The sequence below is a fragment of the Equus asinus genome, chromosome X (assembly GCF_041296235.1).
Source record: "Equus asinus isolate D_3611 breed Donkey chromosome X, EquAss-T2T_v2, whole genome shotgun sequence".
Classification (NCBI taxonomy): domain Eukaryota; kingdom Metazoa; phylum Chordata; class Mammalia; order Perissodactyla; family Equidae; genus Equus; species Equus asinus.
Genome location: NC_091820.1, coordinates 7,920,624 through 7,941,478, shown reverse-complemented (window position 1 = coordinate 7,941,478; position 20,855 = coordinate 7,920,624). Strand labels below are relative to the sequence as shown.

Sequence of the window (20,855 nt, the reverse complement as noted above, 5' to 3'; positions counted from 1 at the left end):
CTTAGCAGGTGAGGAGGGCTAAGGAAAAAGAGAAAGTGGAGCTGGCTAAGAGGGATTAGAAGTGCTGAGTTGCAAGTTTCAATAGGGTGGTCAATTTAAAATAAACCCTTGACGGAGATGAGGTGTTCGCTTGAGCATCTTTAGGGTAAGGGCCAGCACGAAGGCACTAACATGGAGGTGGCTTGGTATGTTGGAGAACTGGTAGGAAGCCAGTGCTGCTGGTGTGGTATGAGGTCAAGGATGTAGTACGAGATGAGGTCCAAGAGGTGACATCTTGTAGTGCTTCCATGCGCTTAGCAATTAAATATAGAATTCCTTACCTAAAATAACTGCTGTCATTCATCATGAATCAGAGGCTTTGGGAAAACGTGGAATGATGTCTGATCTTTGGGGATGCAAAGGATTTGGATAGATGTAGAGGCTATTCCATCATAGGGCTTTGTCATTGGAAAGAATAGAAATGGGAAAATTCAGAGCATGTTTGGGTGTGCAAAAGGAGACCAGCTAGGCAGGAGCTGAGGTTTTAGAAAGAAAAATCTCAATGCAGATGGCTGGTGGGAAGGGAGAGACCCTGAATGCCAAGGCAAGGAACATGAGTCATGTACAGTTGGCAGTGGTAAAGCACTGAGCATTTGCTCTCACCATCCTTGCTTTCCTGGGTTTCTAACAAGAGTTCATCAGGAAGCTTTCTACTTCCTGTCTCTATAGATTTGCCTATTCTGGACATTTCCATATAAATGGAATAATACAATATGTGGTTGGAAAATGGAACTCTGAGAACCTCCACAGCAGGGTTTCTCAGCGTTAGCACTCTTGGCGTTTTGGGCTAGATAATTCTTTGTTGTGGGGGGCCGTCCTGTGTACTATAGGATGTTTAGCTGCATCCCTGGCCTCTACGCTCCAGATGCCAGTAGCACCTCCTCCCCTAGTTGTGACAACCAAAAATGTCTCCAGACATGGCTATGTGTTCCCTGAGGAAGAGGAGGGACAAAATTACTCTGGGAACCGTAGATCTACAGTTACCTAAGAATTGAGCTGAGCGTGGAGGTATAGGACGTGGGGTGGGTGCCTGGACACAGCCTGCTGTTGTGGAAAGACTACTGTTTCAGGGTCCTTGAAGGTCCAGATGTTGAACACTGAGTTCTATAATTCTGTGATTCCTTTTAGAAAATAGTGAAAAGACGAGTAGGGGAAAGAAGCGCAATAGTTATTTAGGTGAGATTATTGTTCAAAAAACGTCTGAGGGGAAAAAATCACCCATTTTTCAGATTATTTAAAGAAGATTGAAATTTTTAATTAAAAAGATAAATAAAATGGTATATGCCAGTGATGTTTACCTTCATTATAAAGGGTTGGAACCATGGTGTCAATAGTTCAAAAGTAGATAAATTTGGATTTGGCATATTCTCTGCTACAACTGTAAAAGTGTATTAATGGTTCTCAAAGAGTTTTGCTTGAGTCAGCTTTAAAATTATTCTGCAGACTAGGAACACCCCTTGGGCAACAAAAAGAAGCATGAGATTTGATTTATAGAGTGGCTAATGAAAACAAGTGGGCAATCACAGTTTAATCATATCCTACTAATCTAACTTAGTCTAGGGAATGGAAAAAGAGAGGAAGCACGTGGGCTTTAGAAATACGTAAATTTCAGAAAGCCAGTTTCTAAGTGTGACCTCTTTTCTGTTCAGAAATGCGTGAGTGGAGGAGGCCCTCCTCCTCCCTGGTAACCCATTTGTAAACGAATAGGCTGAAGGAAATCACATCTATGGTCATTTTGGTTCTCAGGAGCTGCCCTGCTCAGAGTGGAAATCTTAAAATTATTGAGGTAATAACTGGCATGTTTCCTGCTCACAATTTTGAGGAAGTGTTTTCTCAAACTGCCTTAGTCTATGTAACCTTGACCATCTAGGACTTGATACCCTGTGTATAGCAGTGCTATCAGACTAAAGTTAGTAAACTTGAATTGTGTTTACAAGTAGGTTGCCATTACACAGTGGCTTCTCTGTACATACAAAACATAAATTTTCTTATTTCTCATGGACCATAGCAATTACAGAATGTTGCTTTTGGCTTTTGTTTATATCAGGGATATTGCTGAGTGCCTTAAACTCACGCTGACTTAAAATTTATTTTAAAAAGACATGTTCCAAGGATGTTTTCAAGATTTTAAGTGTGTATATTTATAAGATTTTCCCCTTAAGTTATTCTCCCACTCTGTCAGTTAGGACGTGGAATAGATAGAGCATCTGAAGGAGGCTGGGTCTCACAGATCAGCTATAAAATTGGGTGAGAGCAAAATTTCTGGAAAAAACCTATCTGTGTGGTGTTTCATCTGGAAAGACCTGTTCCCACTCAGTTCTTTATAGAATTCTTGTGGGGATCAAATGAAATGATCTAAATCAAGCACGCGACGCAGTGTTTAACCACAGTAAGCACATAACAAACTGGGAGCTTATATATGTATTAGCTGAAACATCCGCAACCATAACATGGTAGAATATCACCTTGTGATCATTTTCTAACAAAACTATGAAAGCTAAGACCAAGTAGTACTGGGTCCTTTTGCAAAATGCTTCTTCAAGGGCCACCTCTGACTTCTTTTATAAGTTTAGAAGAAATTGGTCTCAATGCAGACTACCCTTTAGAACCACTTGTGTAGCATTTAAATAATACTCATGTCTGGGTCCCATTCCACCTAGCTTCTGATTTAATTGATCTGAGTAATGGTTCCAACTTTTATTATGTTTTTGCATCACCTGGGGAGCTTTTAAAAATATCGGTGGCCAGGTGCCACCTCCAGGAATTCTGTTTCAGTTGAATATAATGTGCAGCCAGGGTTGAGATCCATGGGACACAATCTATTCCACATGAATTAATTGTTATATAGGTCTCTTAGACCATTACTGTATATGAAAAGTTGGAGTTTTATCAACTTTGCCCAAATCTGTGTTTATTTAAAGTGAATTTCCATTCAGTGCCATGGCTGGAATTAAGAACACTCAACACAATGACATTTGCAATTGATTATAAAATAGTAGTATCAGACCTACAGAGTTTTAGCATGATAGCAGACCCACGGTGAGCCCTCAGAAAATGTTTACTGATGATGGGCAAAAAAGTGTTTTTCACGGTCTCTTGGTTTATCCGTGAGTATTTCATTTCAAACTGCATCTCTCTCGAGTCAGCATGAGGCTGCTAAAATGTTGATTCAATGAATGGGTGCATTCCATGAACCACCCATCCGACTGGGTTACTTTGGGTGTAGCTGTTTTGATTTTTCCTTCCTCTGAATATATGGTTTTGTTCATTTAATCAAACAAATCCAGTTGTTTTGCTGTTTTGTAGACATATTCTTTGTGTGGCCAAGAAGCCTGTTTGTGGTGACCACACCACAACTAGATTTGAATGTGGAGTAGCCCAGCAAGCAAGTGTTAATTTGAATCAATTGTTAAGGTTGCCAGCAGCAAACCAACATGACCTCCATCACTGGGTTTAATTAGTACCCCTGCAGGCAATGCACTAGGCTTATTCCGTCATCATTTCCTTCATCCATCAAAACCCTCATCTTCCTGAATGATGAAATAATAGTCATCTCAAACTTAAGGCATATTTGGTTCATCTTAATTGTATATATGTCATTTTTTCTGAGTACAAATGTAATACATGTTTGTAAATAAATTCAGACAGCATAGAAATGCATTAGGCAGAATGTCAAGGTCCCTAAGAATCCTATCCTCAAGCGATAGCTACTATTAACCATTAGAGAATAGAATTTCTGCTCTTTCTGTGCTTACACTTACATATGTTTCCTGTAAAAATTATAATAGACATATTATCATGTTCTTCTGGAACTTACTTATTTAACCTTATATATAGTGGACATCTTTCCAAGACTGTACAGAGAGCTACTTCATTTTTCTTAATGGCTGCACAGAATTCCATTGAGTAGATATCCCATCCCATAGTTTATTCCAGTCACCCACTGATGGACACTTAGGTTATTGATGTGTGTGTATGTATATCATGTAGAAAAGTGCACATATCACAAGCTTACAACTTAATGAGTTTCCACGAAGTGAACATACCTATGCCAGATGAAGAAACAACATGACCAGCATCCCGGAGGTCCCCTTGGACTCCCTTCCAGTCGCTTCTCCCCAAGAGTAACTCCTAATCTGTCTTTTATAGCACATATTGATTTGCCTATTTTTATACTTTGCATTAGTGGTTTCATACAATGTGTTCTCTTTTGTGTCAGACTTCTTTTGCTCAATGTGATGTCTATGGGATTCATCCATATTTTTGTAGGTTTTGGAGTTTGTTTATTTGCTCTCATTGCTACATAGTATTCCATTGTGTGAATGTACCATGATTTATCCACTCGACTTTGATGGACATTTGGGTAGTTTACAGTTTTTGACTATTGCAAATAATGCTTTTATGAACATCCTAGCACACATCTTTTGGTGAACATATGCATACATATCCATTGTTTTTTTATTGTTGACTTATTTTTGGTATCAGAGATGGTGTTGAAGTGAATATCTCTTGTGAATTTATCTTGCACATTTTGTAAATATTTCTATAAAATACATTCTTAGAATTGCTAGATCAATGGTATGCACAGTTACATTTTGAGTATATATGGCAGAACTGTTCTCCAAAATATTTTTCTTTTAAGCTCAGTCTACACCCCAGCAACCCATTGTGGCTGCATCCCTTTGCTCTTGCCATTATCTGTGACACAGATGCTGCTGCTGTGTCTTCTGGAGTACAAGGCAAGGCTAATGAAAACCAAAATCTTCTTTCTGGCCTTTTCAGATACTCTCTAGTGGGCTAGTGCCTCTCTAATGTGTCCACTGAAGGACAAAAATTAAAATGACCTAATGTCCTAGGATGCCAGTGGTTGCTGTGAAACTGCCAGCTGAAACTATTGAGTAAATTGATGCTACAAGAAAATGCAATGGACCTCATGGCTCTAAGTGCCCTCCAGCCCACGTTGAGATAACCTCGTTTCCCAGGTGGAGATAGAGGTTTCTAAGCTGGAAAAGTGAATCACATAACAAATGCCCTGTCACTAGGAGGCATTAGGCCAGGGCAGTGTTCCCTAACCTTGGAGTTCTTGACATTTAGGGTGGGATCATTCTTTGTTGTGGAGGCCGTCCTGTACATTGTAGGATGTTTAGCAGCATCCCTGGTCTCTACCCACTAGATGCCAGTAGCACTCCACCCCTCAGTTGTGACAACCAAAAATGCCTCCAGGCATTGCCAAATGTCCTCTAGGAGGGAGAATCACCCCTAATTGAGGACCACCGGCCTGCTGCTTACAGAGGACGCTGGCTCTAAAGCAGATTATGTTCAGATTCTGGCTCCACCACTTCTCATTGTGTGACCTTGGGTAAAGTAGCTAAAACTCTCTGTGCCTCCGTTGGCTCATCTGTTAAAATACAGATGTTAATAGTGATACTTACCTTAATCAGTTGTTGTAAAGATTAAATGAGATTCCTCACGTGAAGCATGTAGCACAGTCTTTGGCACAAAATAAGTATTCAGAGTTGTTAGCTTTATTAGTCATAATCTTTATTATTATTATTATTATTATTATTATTTAAAAGCTGAGGTGGTAAAAAAAAGTATTCACTTTCTGGAAAAGGATGTGGATAATGCGCATCTGAAAAACATCAAAGGACAGTGGGTTCACAGCTCTGGGAACAGGCAGTGGGAAGTGTGGGAAAGCATTTAAGTGCTAGGAAGGAAAACAACAGCATTTGGTTGTATCTCTGTTCCTTCTCAAATTAGCGTTTATGGAAACCAGAATTTGTGGAAAATGAACTTTGGCAGCAGAATTAGGTGTTTTTAGGAACTTGCTAAATCACCATAGAGAAATATTTTATTGTGTTCCTCTTGTTAATATGAAATTAGTGAATTTTCAATAGTTTATTGAGCACTTTTATTTTAAATGATAAAATATGTTAAAGCACCCATATTGTTTTTGATATTATTGAATAGAGAATTTTATCTGTTATGAGCTTTCTTGGGTTGGTTCTCAACTGATATCCTCTTCTCCCACCAGAGGTCTAATTCCTTCTGTGTTCATTTTCTATCACTGCTGTGACAAATTACCACAAACTTAGTGGCTTAAAACAATACACGCTTATTATCTTACAGCTCTGTAGGTTAGAAATCTGACACAGGTCTCACTGGACTAAAATCAAGGTGTTAGCAGGGCTGCTTTCCTTCTGGGTGCTCTAGGGGAGAATCCATTTCTTTGCCTTTTCTAGCTTTTAGAAGCCACCCACATTCCTTGGCTCATGGCGTTCTATCTCCATCTTTAAAGCCAGAAATGTTGCAACTCTCTGTCCATTTTTCTATAGTCACATCTCCCTCTCACTCTGAACTCTACTGGAAAAGTTCTCCTATTTTTAAGGACCCATGTGTTTACATTGGGCCCACCTGGATAATCCTCGAGACTCTCCCCATCTCACAGTCACTAACTTAATTACATCGGCAAAACCCCTTTTGCCATGTAAGGCAACATATTTCCAGCTTCCAGGGATTAGAGTGTGAACATCTTTGGGGGGGGGGCCATTATTCTGCTAACCACACTGTATTTTCTGGTGGCTTCTCCATGTCTGAACACTGGAAGATGTGGGGTAGTGTTCTGTAGAGCCAGAAAGAAGCTCGGGTAACTATCTTTCTTGTTTATTTGCTCCTGACCCTATCAACTCTTGCATATGGAATGACTATCTTGCAAGAGGTATTAAGTTCTTCTGGCTTTTTCTCACTTGAAGAGCAATAAAACCAAAGAACACAAGAATAATTAAAACAAGGCTATTGAACTATTCTGTGCAGCATTTTATTTTTAGCTTCTCTCCTAATAGAGACAAGAATATCTCCTTGAAAGGAACTAGGCTCTGCATGGTACTTTATTTTGACATGTAAAATTGCCAGGCTGGATATCAACAGTTAGCCTTTGGAATTAAAATGTGAATATAAAGGTATTAAAAGAGTTTATTTGCTCTTTTTGGTGTAGTCATTATCTGGCTCAATTTCTTAAAAAAATGAACACTACAAACATTTAAATTTTTTAAGCCACTTATGATCATCAGCTTGTGAAAAAAAAAGAAACTGAAGGATTGTGTTCTTTCTCACTGCTTGGTAAAAGCTCCAATGGCCGATCTAGATGAAGTGGAAACATTGTATGGTTTTGCTCATAGTTGTTGATATTTTATTTCACATGAAAGGAATGAGGTGGAAAATGAGTTCTGCACTAAAAAATATTTTTAAATCTTGGTGTTCGGACTGGTGTTGTTTAAGTTTTTGTTGTTTTTGTTTGGCTATTTATAGAGTTATCATATGATTCAGCAATTCCACTCCTAAGGATATAGCCAAGAGAATTGAAAATATATGTTCACATGAAAACTTGCACATGAATATTCACAGCAGCCTTATTCATAATGGCCAAAAAGTAGGAACAACCCAAATGTCCATCAACTGATGAATAGTTAAACAAAATTTAGTATATCCATACAATGAATATTATTTGGCCGTAAAAAGGAATGAAGTACCGATGCATGCTACAACAGGGGTGAACTCTGAAAACATGCTAAGAGAAAGAAACTGGAAACAAAAGGCCACATTATATAATTCCACTTACACTAAAAGTCAAAATTAGGCAAATCCATAGAGATATAGAGTAGATTCGTGGTGATCAGGGCCTGGGGTAAGAGGCGAATGGAGAGTGACTGCTCATGATCATAGGGTTTCTTTTGGGGGTGATGAAAATATTCTGGAATTAGATAATGGTAATGGTTGCATATATGTGTCAGTATACTGAAAAAACCCACTGAATCATACACTTTAAAATGGTAAATTTTATGGTATGAAAATTTTATCTAAAAAAAAATTGCGTCAGAACTTTGGGTACCCAGTCTGGCATGTAAAAAGCCTGGAAGTCACCACTCCACCTAACAAGTTAGTACAAGTCTGAACAAACTGAAAAATCAACAACTCCTCTCAGATCCATAAGAGAAGTTAGGTCAAAGAGCAAACTCTGCCTCCAGAAATTGGAGAGACCTACAGGCAAATACAGAGAATCTCAACTTATTGGAGGAGCAATCTCCCAGGGAACCAGTGCCAGGGTAGGGAAACTTGAACTGTAATTGATGAATTGCTGGAAGCGCAGTGTGGACAACTCTGAGAGTTAAAAACTCCAGGGAGACCTAGTCATTAGGAGGCCCCCCACACTTTTGTGAGTTTTACCTCCTGGATCTCTAGCAGGTTCACAGATGGTATGATTGTCCATGTAGAAAATCTGAAATAATTGACAAAAAACCTCTTAGAGTAAATAAGTGATTGCAGCAAGGTTGTAGGATACAAGATTCATATACAAAAGTCAGTCACTTTCCTATATACCAGCAGAATTGAAATTAACAATGAACAAATAGAATTTGAAATTAAAACCACAATATCATTTACATTAGCACCCTCCAAAAATGAAATACTTGGGTATAAATCTGATGAAATTTGTAAAACATCTATACGAGGAAAAGTATGAAACTCTGATGAATCAAAACAGAGAAGAACTAAATAAACGGAGAGGTATCCCATGTTCATGGATAGGAAGACTCAATGTTGTCAAGATGTCAGTTCTTCTCAACTTGATCTACAGATTCAAGGCAATCTCAGTCAAAATTCCAGCAAGTTATATGTGGATATTGGCAAACTGATTCTAAAGTTTATAAAAGACCCAGAATAGTCAGCACAATATTGAAGGAGAAGAATAAAGTTGGAGCATTGACACTACCTGACTTCAAGACTTAGTATAAAACAACAGTCATCAAGACAGTGTGGTATTGATAAGAGAATAGGCAAATAGATGAATGGAACAGAATAGAGAGCTCAGAAAGAGACCCACATAAATATAGTCAAGTGATATTTGAGAAAGGAGCAAAGGCAATAAAATGGAACAAAGATAGTCTTCAACAAATGGTGCTGGAACAACCAGACACCAACAAACAAAAAAAATCTAGACATAGACTTTACACCCTTAGAAAAATTAACTCAAAATGGATCACAGACCTAAATGTGAAATGCAAAACTATAAAACTCCTAGAAAATAACACAGGGGAAAACCCAGATGACATTGGGCATGACGATGACTTTCTATATACAGCACCAAAGGCAGGAGCCATGAAATAAATAATTGATAAGCTTGACTTCATTAAAATTAAAAACATCTGCTCAGTGAAAGACAATCTCAAGAGAATGAGAAGACAAGTTGCAGACTGGGAGAAAACATTTGCAAAAGACATGTGATAAAAGACTGTTGTCCAAAATATACAAAGCACTCTTAAAAGTCAACAATAAGAAAACAAACAACCTGATAAAATATGGGTCAAATACTTTAACAGACACCTCACCAAGGAAGATATACAGATGGCAAATAAGCGCATGAAAGGATGCTCCACATAATATGTGATCAGGGAAATGCAAATTAAAACAGCAATGAGATGCCACTATACACCTACTGTAATGGCCCAAATCTAGAACACTGACAACACCAAGTGCTGGTGAGGATGTGGAGCAACAGGAACTCTTATACACTGCTGATGAGAATGCAAAATGATACATCTACTTTGGAAGATATTTTGGCAGTTTCTACAAAACTAAATATTCTCCTACCACGTGATCCAGCAGTCACACTCCTTGGTATTTACCCATAATTACTAAAACTTGGAAGCAACCAAGATGGCCTTCAGTAGGTGAATGGGTAAATAAACTGTGGTACATCCAGACAATGGAATATTATTCAGTGCTAAAAAGAAATGAGCTATCAAGCTGTGAAAAGACATGGAGGAAACTTAAATGCATATTACTAAGTGAAAGAAGCCAGTCTGAAAAAGCTGTATGTACTGTATTACTGCATGATTCCAAATACATGACATTCTGGAAAAAGCAAAACTATGGAGACAATAAAAAGATCAGTGGTTGGCAGGGGTTAGGGAAGTGAGAGAGATGAATAGGTGGATCACAAAGGATTTTTAGGGCAGTGAAACTACTCTGTATTATACTATAATTGTGAATACATGTCATTAACATTTATCCAGACCAGTAGACCATACAATACCAAGCATGAACCCTACTGTAAACTTTGGAGTTAGGGTGATTATGCTGTGTCAATGTAGATTTTTCAGTCATAACAAATGTACCACTCTGGGGGGGATGTTGATAATGGGAAAGGCCATGCATGAGTGGGACCAGGGGGTATATGGGCGATCTCTGTACCTTCCACTCAAGTTTCCACTGAAACTGAAACTGCTCTAAAAATAGTTTATTAAAAAATTCACCCATTGGTTATAACTCTCCAAGCCCCTGTAAAATTTTACTATAATTTATTTTTTCAAACTTCAGTTTCTGTTTCATTGCTCAAAGGAAGCATTATTTTCCTTATATCAAAGCAAAAGTATTTAGCTTTGTGAAACACTTTTCAATTTATCATTTTAAAAGTAGTATATTGAGGAGGTAACATTTCTGGAAAAAAAAGTCTGAAAAACAGCAACTAAAAAATCAGATCTGTATCTGTAAGTGCAGATGGCTTGTTTTTATGTCATACCTAGCATTTTCTGTCATTCTGCAAATCAGTTTGTCTCTGTTCAATTGCCCCTTTTACATGTTTTGACACTTTATAGTAAAAGCCAGGAAGCAAGATTTTTTTTCATTTTTACTGGAAGCGATTTTAGCTACTTTAGAACAAATGTCCTAAGTATAAATATTACTCACTGGTCTTGTTTCCATGCTAATAGACACAAACGGTTTTCTGCATAGATGCAGAAGTGTACCTTCTCAAAAGCTTTCTTTCAACCAACAAATATGCAAAACCACAAAATGTAAGTGCTATTTCTTCTAAGTGCTGTGTCTATCCTTCTGGAATATACAGTCTAGCTAGGGAGAAAAGGCACAAATGTAGAGAATCAAACAGATTTTCAACGGTTAGAGAAGAGTCAAGAAAATAGCTGGAATGTGAGGGAGGGGAAAGTAAGTGTGATAATAACATAGGAGGGAAGTATTGTATGAAGTAGAGTTTTCTGGGAAAATAACTGACATTTAAACATTCCCAATCCTCCTCTTCCCTTCCTCAATGAGACGTCACAGTTGATTCCCTACACATCTCAATTGTCTAGGTCATTTGGGGCCGTAAAAGAAACATAAAGGAAAATAAGCTATTGAATTATCTCTAAGACCCATCTACTCATACATACATGCATGTTGTAATGATAGTTGTAAAAAGACGTGGTTCCTTTGCTGTTTGAAATAGTGAAACACTCCATGAAACACTGTCATTTCCTGTGCTACGTGTCTGGTGATTTCTTTTCAGTGGATCCAGAATGGGGTCAGCAAACTTTTTCTGCAAAGGGCCAGATCGTAAATATTATAGGAGTTGTACGTCAAGTCATACATCTCTGTGGCAACCACTCAACTCTGCCGTTGCATCAGGACACAGCCCTAGACAAAATGGAAATGAATGGGCCTAGCTGGGCTCTCATTTCCAAAACAGGTTGGGGGGTGGTGACTAGATATGGCCGGGCTATAGTTTGTCCACCCCTGCTCTAGATCAACAGTTGCCACCTTAAGGTCAAGTCATGCCTCAATCAATGTGTTAGAAGTAATTTATTATTGATAATAGATTATTTACAAACTTCAGAATTTTGCTTTGTAAGAAAACTAAATGAGAGAGTGTTTGAAGTGAGCCTAGAGCCACCTCACACTTACAATCATTCTGATGGACTTTCTTGAGTCATACCTTGCCATACCTTGAGAGAAAGGTTTGGAACTCCCAGGGAGGTAGCATAAAGGTAGTGGTTAAGACCTCAAACTCTGGGGTTAAGGCCCATGGGTTTGAAGCCCAGCTCTGTCACTTGCAATCTGTTTCCTTGGACAAGCAACTTAACTTCCAGCTGCTTGATTTCTTCATCTGTAAAATGGGTACATATTAATAGACCTTACCTCATCAAATTGTTTAATGATTAAAGCAGGGAGTACATAATTAGGGCTAGGAATAATAATGGGTACATATTTACATCCACCAGAAATGTTAGTTATTCCTCACATATATAAATCCCCTGGGGATGGAGCATAGCTCTCAGCTTATTTTATCTGTGCTGTGAGTCACTGATGAGCAATCCTGACCATTAACAGTTGCGTTGACTACAAACTCTCATGGTGCTAATGGGTTGTAATTTTATATTTTCTTACATTAGAATTTTTTCTACCCATAGACGGATATTTAACAAGGAAGAAGGCAGTTTGCCTCAGAGTAGAAAATGTGAACATAAATCAATAGTGCTTGTGAGTGAAAATAACATTGGAACATGTTGTTAGTCTGCAACAGTTGAGATTACCAAAAGGTCAACAAGGTGATTATGTACCTGAAAATTGTGCAGTATGCTCTTTATGTTGCTATCACTGGACTCTGGAATTCTGAGTCTTACCATTTTTACAAACAGAATGATGTTTATCTATGTTTATTGTCGTATTGTTTATCTATGTCTCGTCACATTAATATTAACTGGTGGTATGGAAATCAATAAAAATGAAGACTCATTAAAATAAATAAGTTCAATATTTTTTAAAAATCACATTAGCTTATTATTTATTTTTCCTTTTAACCATTTTCCAAATGGTCTTCATATTACCACATTAATTAATCACATGCTTGAAACACACTTTTATGAATTCCATGACTTCCTCCTTAAGAGTTTGCCTTGCTATTTGCTTTATTCGCCACAAAATTGTGTGTGTGTGTATGGGGGGGAATCAAAATCTGGGCCTAGGAGAGTGTATGTATAGCACGTGTCTCATTCATCATGCGTGTTACATGCATCCCTCCATCCTCCCCACAGGACTATTTTGATGTCCACTTTACAGAGCAGGTAACTGAAGCTTAGAATGGTTAGATACTCACATGGCTAATTGTGGACTAAGCTGGAATTAAAAGCCAGGCAGTAGGACCACAGGGCCCTCCCTGCAACCACTATGCTGTAACATTGCATCCAATTTGAAGGAAACAGTCACAAATGAGCAGATGAAACCTGCTTTTTACACTGTCCCAAAGACCATAGCTGCTTAACTGTGTTACCATTAGAAATATTCCCCATGACATCCATGGCAGAAATCGTGGAAAGTGGCATCTGGATCAAGCCTGTGCAAGTGAAAAACAATTTTAAATTATGGGTGCACAAGTTTGGGGATTTAAATCTTAATCAGTAGCATTATTAGGTCTTATTTCTGCTGCCAGTGAAAGAGAAGGGAAAAAGATAAGAATCTGCCCTTGGTGTTGGAGAAATCTGGCCAAGTCAGTGAATGAAGGAACATATAGATAGAGCACCTGTCACATGGGAGTATGGAGGGGTGTGAGAAAGGAGTGGAGGCAGGAGGGAGAGAGGCAAAGGTGCCTGGCAAATGCTTAGTGGAATTTGGAGAAAAGCAATGCCTTATGAAAAGGTGCAAGGAATTTACCACCCCTGATGGTTTCCTTAATCCCAGGCCATTACAATGGTTCTCATCCTGGATTGCACATTAGATTCCCTGAAGAGCTTTGTAAATCTGCCACTGCCTGAGCCCCAACCCTAAAGAGTCTAACTGATTTGATCTATCCCTGTGCTGTTCAATACGGTAGCCACTAGCCACTGTGACTACCTACATTTAAATCAATGAAGATTAAATAAGATTGAAAATTCAATGATTCCGTATCACTAGCCACATCCCAAGTGCTCGTTAGCCATGAGTGGCTGGTGGCCACCATATCAGATAGTACAGGTAACAAAAATTTCCATCATCATAGAAAGGTCTATTGGACCTCACTGGTCTTGAGGAGGGCGTGGGCATGAGTATTTTTGAAAACTGCACCAAGTAATTCTTTTTTTTACTTTTTCCTTTTTTTAAATTGAAGTATACACCAAGTAATTCTAATGTGCAACCAGATTAGAGAACTGCTGGTCCTTATAGAATTTGTTCTAAAGTTTGTCACCACTTACATCTGAACTAATTTCACTTTTGAAGCAGATATTCCCAGGATATTAGTCAAGCTAGACTTTTTCTGCAGTCTACTAATGCAGATGCATATGCTTTTATTTAAAACAGCTTGCCTGCTCATTTGCTCTACAAGTAAAGGTTTAGATAAGTTAACTACCAGCCTTCGATTGAAAGTGTGTAAGTTGCCTTTCGTCACTTAGGTTGAAGTAGTACAATTATTCATGCTGATTTTGAATTACCCATTGAAAGAGTTTAATAAGATAAATTATCATAAACTGAAACTGAGGCTTATCGTCAACAGCTCACGTTTTGGGAGCAGATTAGTGGTGACTGATGTTCATATATTTGGTGATACTCAAAATTAATTCATTAAGGTATTAAGTTTATTGTCTAATGTAATTTTTAGGAAGTTGTTTTCCTTTCCTGTTAGAGAACCTTGTTGAGAGGAGACTTCTGCAAAGCGTTGGGTGCAATTGATGAAACAAAATGTTGTCAATGTAGCATTGAAATGAGAAAGTAGAAAGGAATTCACTTTGGTATTTGTTGTTGTTGTTGCCTATTCTGTTTTGCCTAAGAATTTTCAGTATAGAGTTTTCCATCTCCTAAATATGATATTCGTCTATCCTTAAGACTTGCTTTATTTCCTGCTGATTTGCAAATATCTGATTTGGGGTTGAGTTCTCCAGTTTGAGTTAATATTACTTCAGCATCCATCCTTCTATCTTTTAGATAATCTTGTTCCAAAATCCATTCCTTTAGTGAGCAGTGAATCTGCCCATATCAAGTAAATGACTTGCTCTGCAGAGAGTTCACGTGACATCTTACCAGTAATGAGTGTCTCGTTTGATTTTATTCTGTTTAAATCAACACTCATGACAGTGGATGCCATGCTAAGGAATTTGGACTTCGTCCGAGAGCTAAAGAGGAGACATCAAAGGGTTTTAAGCAAAAGAGTGCTATAATCAGAAATGTGTTCACCCCAAACGTTTGCAGAATTGTTCTATAATATTTTTGCCCTGAATGTGCAAAATGTCCCCAATGGTATAAAAAGAAATAATCCAGAATAAGAACAAAGAAGAAGGTAGAAAGAATGCCTAATGGCATAGATTCTGAGGCTGTAAACTGTTGCTTGGTGTCCTTGGCTAATGAAGAGTTAAATGGGTAAGCGTTGACTGCTATGTTCACGGCAGTTTTTCTGGTTAGCAAAACTCTTCCACAGATTGGACCGTTTAATTGCTTCTTGATATTTATTTCTAAGGCTGTTTGGGTGACTTTTTGGCCTCTCATTGGTTCCACTTAAAAAGACGATATTTAAATCTTAAAGAAGATTCTTTATCTTCACCCTTTGTTTTTCTGGCTTGAAAGCATTTTTCCAAAGAATCCCAAAGATACACAAGTTTCTCCATTATTTCCTCTTGAAGCCTGACTTGGTTTCACTCTTAAAACAGACTAGGAATTTCACAAAACATTGTCTCTTGAGATCATCCACTTAAAGAAATAGTTACCTTCTTATGAAATATTCATTGACCTGACAGTGTATGTCTCCATCAAATAATTGGTTAACAGGCCACTCCAGTCTTAGGTAACTATTCTTATTAAATCACTATGTCTATTTCTCCTTGGACACTTATGACATGGCTCTGACTAGTACTGGCTGTGGACTGTGGCTTTGTCTTCCAGTAATTTGTAAGCCTCATAGTGGTTGGGATCACAGCTGCGTTTCTTACAAGCTGTGAATCTTTGGGCAAGTTACTTAACCCCTCTGAACTTCTGTTTCCTCATCTGTAATATGGGGATAATAATGTAACCTACTTTTTAGAATTCTTTTAGCAGTTAAATGAGTCAACGCACATAGAATGCTTAGAACAACGTCTCACGCTTAGTAAGCACCCAGTGAGAACTACATGTTGCTTTCATCTGTTCATAAACTAAAAGTTTATTTGCCTAACAATAACAAGTAAATTGCATGCTTATCAATTTCATGTAAAATATTATATTAAATAACTTTAAGTGAGGGTCTAAATTCCATTAATGAGTATCCAGATTACATGAACCATATTCACTATCTGATGGAACGGTTGAGTATTTTCAATGTCTGAGTTTTGGGAATAGTGGAGGTGGAGGTGCATGCAGTAACAGGTAGATTTTGACCCTGAATTTCTCTTTAAGTATAATTGTTCTAGTAAAGAAAACCATCTGACGTTTTTTATTGTTTTTAAATTCCTTCCTCTTGCTAAATAAATACCAGCGGCAACAGAAGCTGTGTGTGGCTTACATCAAGTGATGATTAACCTCACAGAATCCTAGTAAAAAAATGTACTGAGTCCCTAAATTTTGAGTCGGTAAGATCTTCCATGAAATCATTTCTCAGTTTGTCAGTTATAATCACAGTGATTCTTTTGTTGGAATTCACTTGAGACCACAAGAGAACTATAACTTCATATCAACTGGAAAACAAAGATGTCTTTTTGAGTTGTTTTTGGTTCAGTGCCATGTGGAATACATGGAGATCAAGGTAATTAGTGATCAGGATATGTTTTTAATCTTCCCTTTTCTCTCTGCTCTTCCTGGATCTCTCCCCCCCAACCCACAAACCCACCTGCACCCCCTTAAACATGGCCACATGGTTACATCCACTGTGACCTCCACACCCTCTGTTCAGGAAATGAACAACTTCTCAAGGACTATTGTTCCACAAAGAGCATACAATTCAGAGCATGTGTTGTGCTTCAGTATAAAAGAGAATGAAACCTTTTTGTTTTTTAATGTTTTTTTACTAGTGTTGGAAAAATAAAGAAGTCAGTGGTTTTAAAATATAATTTAAAAATTGAGAATTTGTCCTAAACAAAGAAAGCACCCTATGTGCTTTATCGTGCTCTCAGGGCTTTTACCCGAGGCTTCCAACATTCTTTGGTTGATTCCTAATAAGGACAGTTTCCACAGTTACAATCCAATTACCATTTGTAGATCCCTGTGGAAAAGGGGATTTTTTTTTTAGAGGAATCCTTTCCTAACTCCAGAATATCTCTTCAAAATAGTCTTATTAAAATAAAAAGCAGGAAATCCAGTTTCAATTTCTCTGCATTCTTTTTATCCCTCCTCCCTAACACTCTCTCTTTCACACACACACACACACACACACACTCACTCAGTGACACAGCCTGCCTCCGTTCTGAAGGGACGGGAACTTGTCAATGGTCCGATGAAAAGATTGCATTTTTTTGGTCCTGAGATTCACGGTAGCGGAGGTCTCTGGCAACAAAAGGTATCGTGGGAGTCACAGCTATGCCAGCTGAGCCATTTCTCAGACACTCGATGTAATCTGCCGTTTCAGGATGCATTTTTCACCAAAAAAAAATCTTTTTTAAACAGTTTCACGTTCCTACTCCAAGCTTAGTTCAGTTAAATTTGAGAGGACAGCAAAGACGTGGCCGAATATAATTCATGGGTAAGCAATATAAATATCTATACTTCTTTTCCAGAAGATTATTGTGATAAAATGTTGTGATTCTTCCACATCTGTCTTGTGATTTGGGAAGAAAAGTGGATTGATCAGCATCTGAGATGTGTGACAGCTAAATACTGCCTGTGCCAATAGAGATTTATGAGAATGTTATTTTTAGATTGGTTGATAATGTTGGAGCAGCTTGAAATGAGCGAACTGGAGCAGGAAGGAGCATGCCGTGCTGAATGGAACAGCATAAATGGGTTGATTTCTGCAAAAGATTCGGCACAGGGCATTTTGAGGTCTGAAAGGGTAAAGCCGCTTTTCTTCCCCTCTGGACTTCTTGAACTCAGTGCAACATTTCAGTTGCTTGTGGCTATGATAAATACGGGCTTTGGAGAATAACTTGGATATTAGATAAAGCTAATAATAAATCTAATGTGCTCTGTTTTACAAAAGAAGAAAGCCTTAAGCTTCTGGATTTTTTTTTTCTGCTTTATCTCCCCAAATCCCCCCTGTACATAGTTGTATATCTTAGTTGCAGGTCCTTCTAGTTGTGGGATGTGGGACGCCGCCTCAATGTGGCCTGACCAGCAGTGCCATGCCCGCGCCCAGGATCTGAACCCTGGGCCGCCGCAGCGGAGCGCGCGAACTTAACCACCCGGCCATGGAGCCGGCCCCAAGCTTTCGGATTTTTAAACACTGTTTGGCTCACCTTATTATAAGGGTATGTCTCATAATGAAAAGACTTGGTGGTGGAAAGAAGTAGAATGTGACCCTTACATCCCAAATTTTACTCTGCTACTGCAGGAGTCATCTGACTTCTTTGGACGTTGCTTTGCTCCCTTGTAAAGGTAGGGGTTTGGACTGATTTATCTTGAGAAGTGATGAAATACATATAGTGGTTATGGATCTAGATTCTGGAGCCTGCAGCCTAACTTCAAATCCCAGCTCTGCCACTTACGAGGTGTGTGATCATGACAAGTTACTTAAGACCCATGCCTAGCTTTCCTCATCTGAAATATAGGGAAATTAATGGTAACATAGTCCTTAGAGTTGTTGTAAGAATTAAATTAGTTAATAAAGGGCTTAGAACAGTAACCAGCAGAGAGTGGACCATCTATAAATTTAGCGGTATCTTCAAGGTCCAATCAATCCATCTCTGGAGTTCTATCATTCTAATTTCAGTGAACTAAATTTAATTGTAGAAAGACAAGCAAAACCATCAGCTGCTGGCTCTGTCATTGAGAAGTTTCCAATTCTTGCAAGTGCTTGCATTTTCCACACCCGTAAGATCTGTGCAGGTTGTTTACCTCTCCCCCATCCAAGATTTAAATGAAGCTTAAGACTCAGAATGGAGATGGTGGCTCGTAGACAAGCCCACAGTTCAACTAGGGATACACAGAAATCAAATTGGCCTTCTGTTCTAACGTTTTGCCTTTGGGGACTTCTAATATGTGCCTGTATCCCCTCTATGCCAACCATTGGAAAGGTTCTTTCCACTGGAAACAAGATGTGAGTGACATTTGTTTTTTGGAATGGTGTTAGCACAGCACTGGGTTTGACAATGTTCATTTCTACTTCTTTGGTTTGTCAATAATCCAGATAAACAGGCCATTTGCCTCCTTATTTGCGGTTGTCTGCTGCAGGCAGATAACCACTTTTATTTCACCCTAGCTTTTACATACTTTCCAGTATCCCCAATTCTTACTATGTTCTTTACCGACTATTCGGGATGTTCCCCACAGAAACAAAATCTTAGGAGAAGAGGAAAATGTTGATCCCAAAGACAAATCCTAATCATAGATGTGCCTTTACTTTTAGTCTAGTCCAGGGGTCAGCAAATTTTTTCTGTAAAGGGCCAGATAGTAAATATTTTCAGCTTTGCAGGCCAGACAGTCTCCATTAAAACTACTCATCTCTGTCATCATAGCATGAAAGCAGCCATAGACAATACCTAAATGAATGAGTGTGGCTGTGTTCCAATACAATTTTATTTACAAAAACAATGGGTAGACAAGATTTGGCTCACTGCGGCAGTTTGCCACACACTGTCTAGTCATCATCCCCATTTCACAGATTAGGAAAGCACAGCATGGGGAGGGAAAAGAGCTCGCTGAAAGTCGCATAACTGGAGAGTAGCAGAACTGAGACGCAAACCAAGGCAGCCTAGCTTGCCAGCCCTTGCTTTCAGCCACTACCCCAAGCTGCCATTGTGTCAACTCATCTATGCCTGGGATGCTCATCTCTTGAAATCTGCCTGGCTCATTACCTCACCTCCATAAGGGTTGGCTCAAATATCATGTTCTCAGTAACACTATGACCCAGCACTCCCGATTCCCCTCGCCCTGCTCTACTTTCTCTTTTTCTCTAGAGCTTATCACCTTGTGACTTGCTATGTAATTTACTCATTTATTATGTTTGCTTCTTATCACCTTCCTCCACTGGCCTGGAAGATCCATGAAGGCTGGGCTTTTTGTTTTGTTCGCCAGTGAATCCCCAGAACCTAGAACAGTACCTGCCCTATAGAGAAGGTGCTCATTACGTATTTGTGGAATGAGTGAGGCACGCTTTTCCATCATGCTACTGTGACATTGTTGACACTCCTCATGTAGCAGTTAACAGCTAATATACCAAGGCAAAAGGTAAAAATGGACTGCCATACCTACCAACTGTTCAGAATTTTCTAAAATTCCTGATAAAAAAAACCCAGACCAGAATAGATAAATACAACATAAAAATTATATACAATGAAGTAGAAGTGTTAAATCTTCTTAAAGATTTGTTGAGGGAGGAGTGGCTGAAGAATCAAAAGAAGAATTAGCAAATGTTATTCTGTTGAGTTCATAAAGGAGTAACCTATTTTAAGAGTCCAAACAGGGTTGTGACAACTACGCAAATACCCTCAGCTTTGCCCGGAAGCTTGTGAAGAAGGGAGCTCCTTGTCGTTGGTGATGTGTTTATTTTGGAGTCATAAAGAACTAGGCAGGCCTTTTCAGAAATGTTGGTTGTGAGCCTAGTGTTTAAACTTATGTCATGCTTCAGCAACACATGATTATCTGGGAACCTTGGCTGTACTAATTATTAATAAATGACAGCCGGCCACAGTAGAAAACAGTTAAAAGAAATTCAGCCCGTGGCGTGGTTTATCTAGATGGCATGCCATTTTTCAGGCCTTAATTTACTAATCTGGTCTTTTCTACTTCTTACCCATGTGGAAGCACAGTCCAGCTGACTGGCTTGTACATACCTAGAAAAGGCCTCTTACACAGAGTGGAAACGTTTATGCATGAATTCAACACACATTTCTTAAGAGTTTTTGGTGTGACTAAAATTGCCAGGTTTAAAGGGGGGATGCAAATTTAGAGTAATGATG

General features: G+C 38.6%; 1 protein-coding gene across 7 annotated transcripts in view; it reads left to right on the top strand.

The window, feature by feature from the left end:
• Window positions 1-20,855, top strand: part of ARHGAP6 (Rho GTPase activating protein 6) — a 469,017-nt gene that overhangs the window by 358,284 nt on the left and 89,878 nt on the right. Inside the window, exon 1 of one of the 7 annotated variants that reach the window (XM_014855411.3) lies at window positions 17,168-17,482. The exons of the other annotated variants lie outside the window; for them this stretch is intronic. The gene's annotated coding sequence lies outside the window, so the exon portion shown is untranslated. Of the gene's footprint in view, window positions 1-17,167; window positions 17,483-20,855 lie in introns of those variants that run through there. 7 annotated transcript variants of the gene reach the window in all.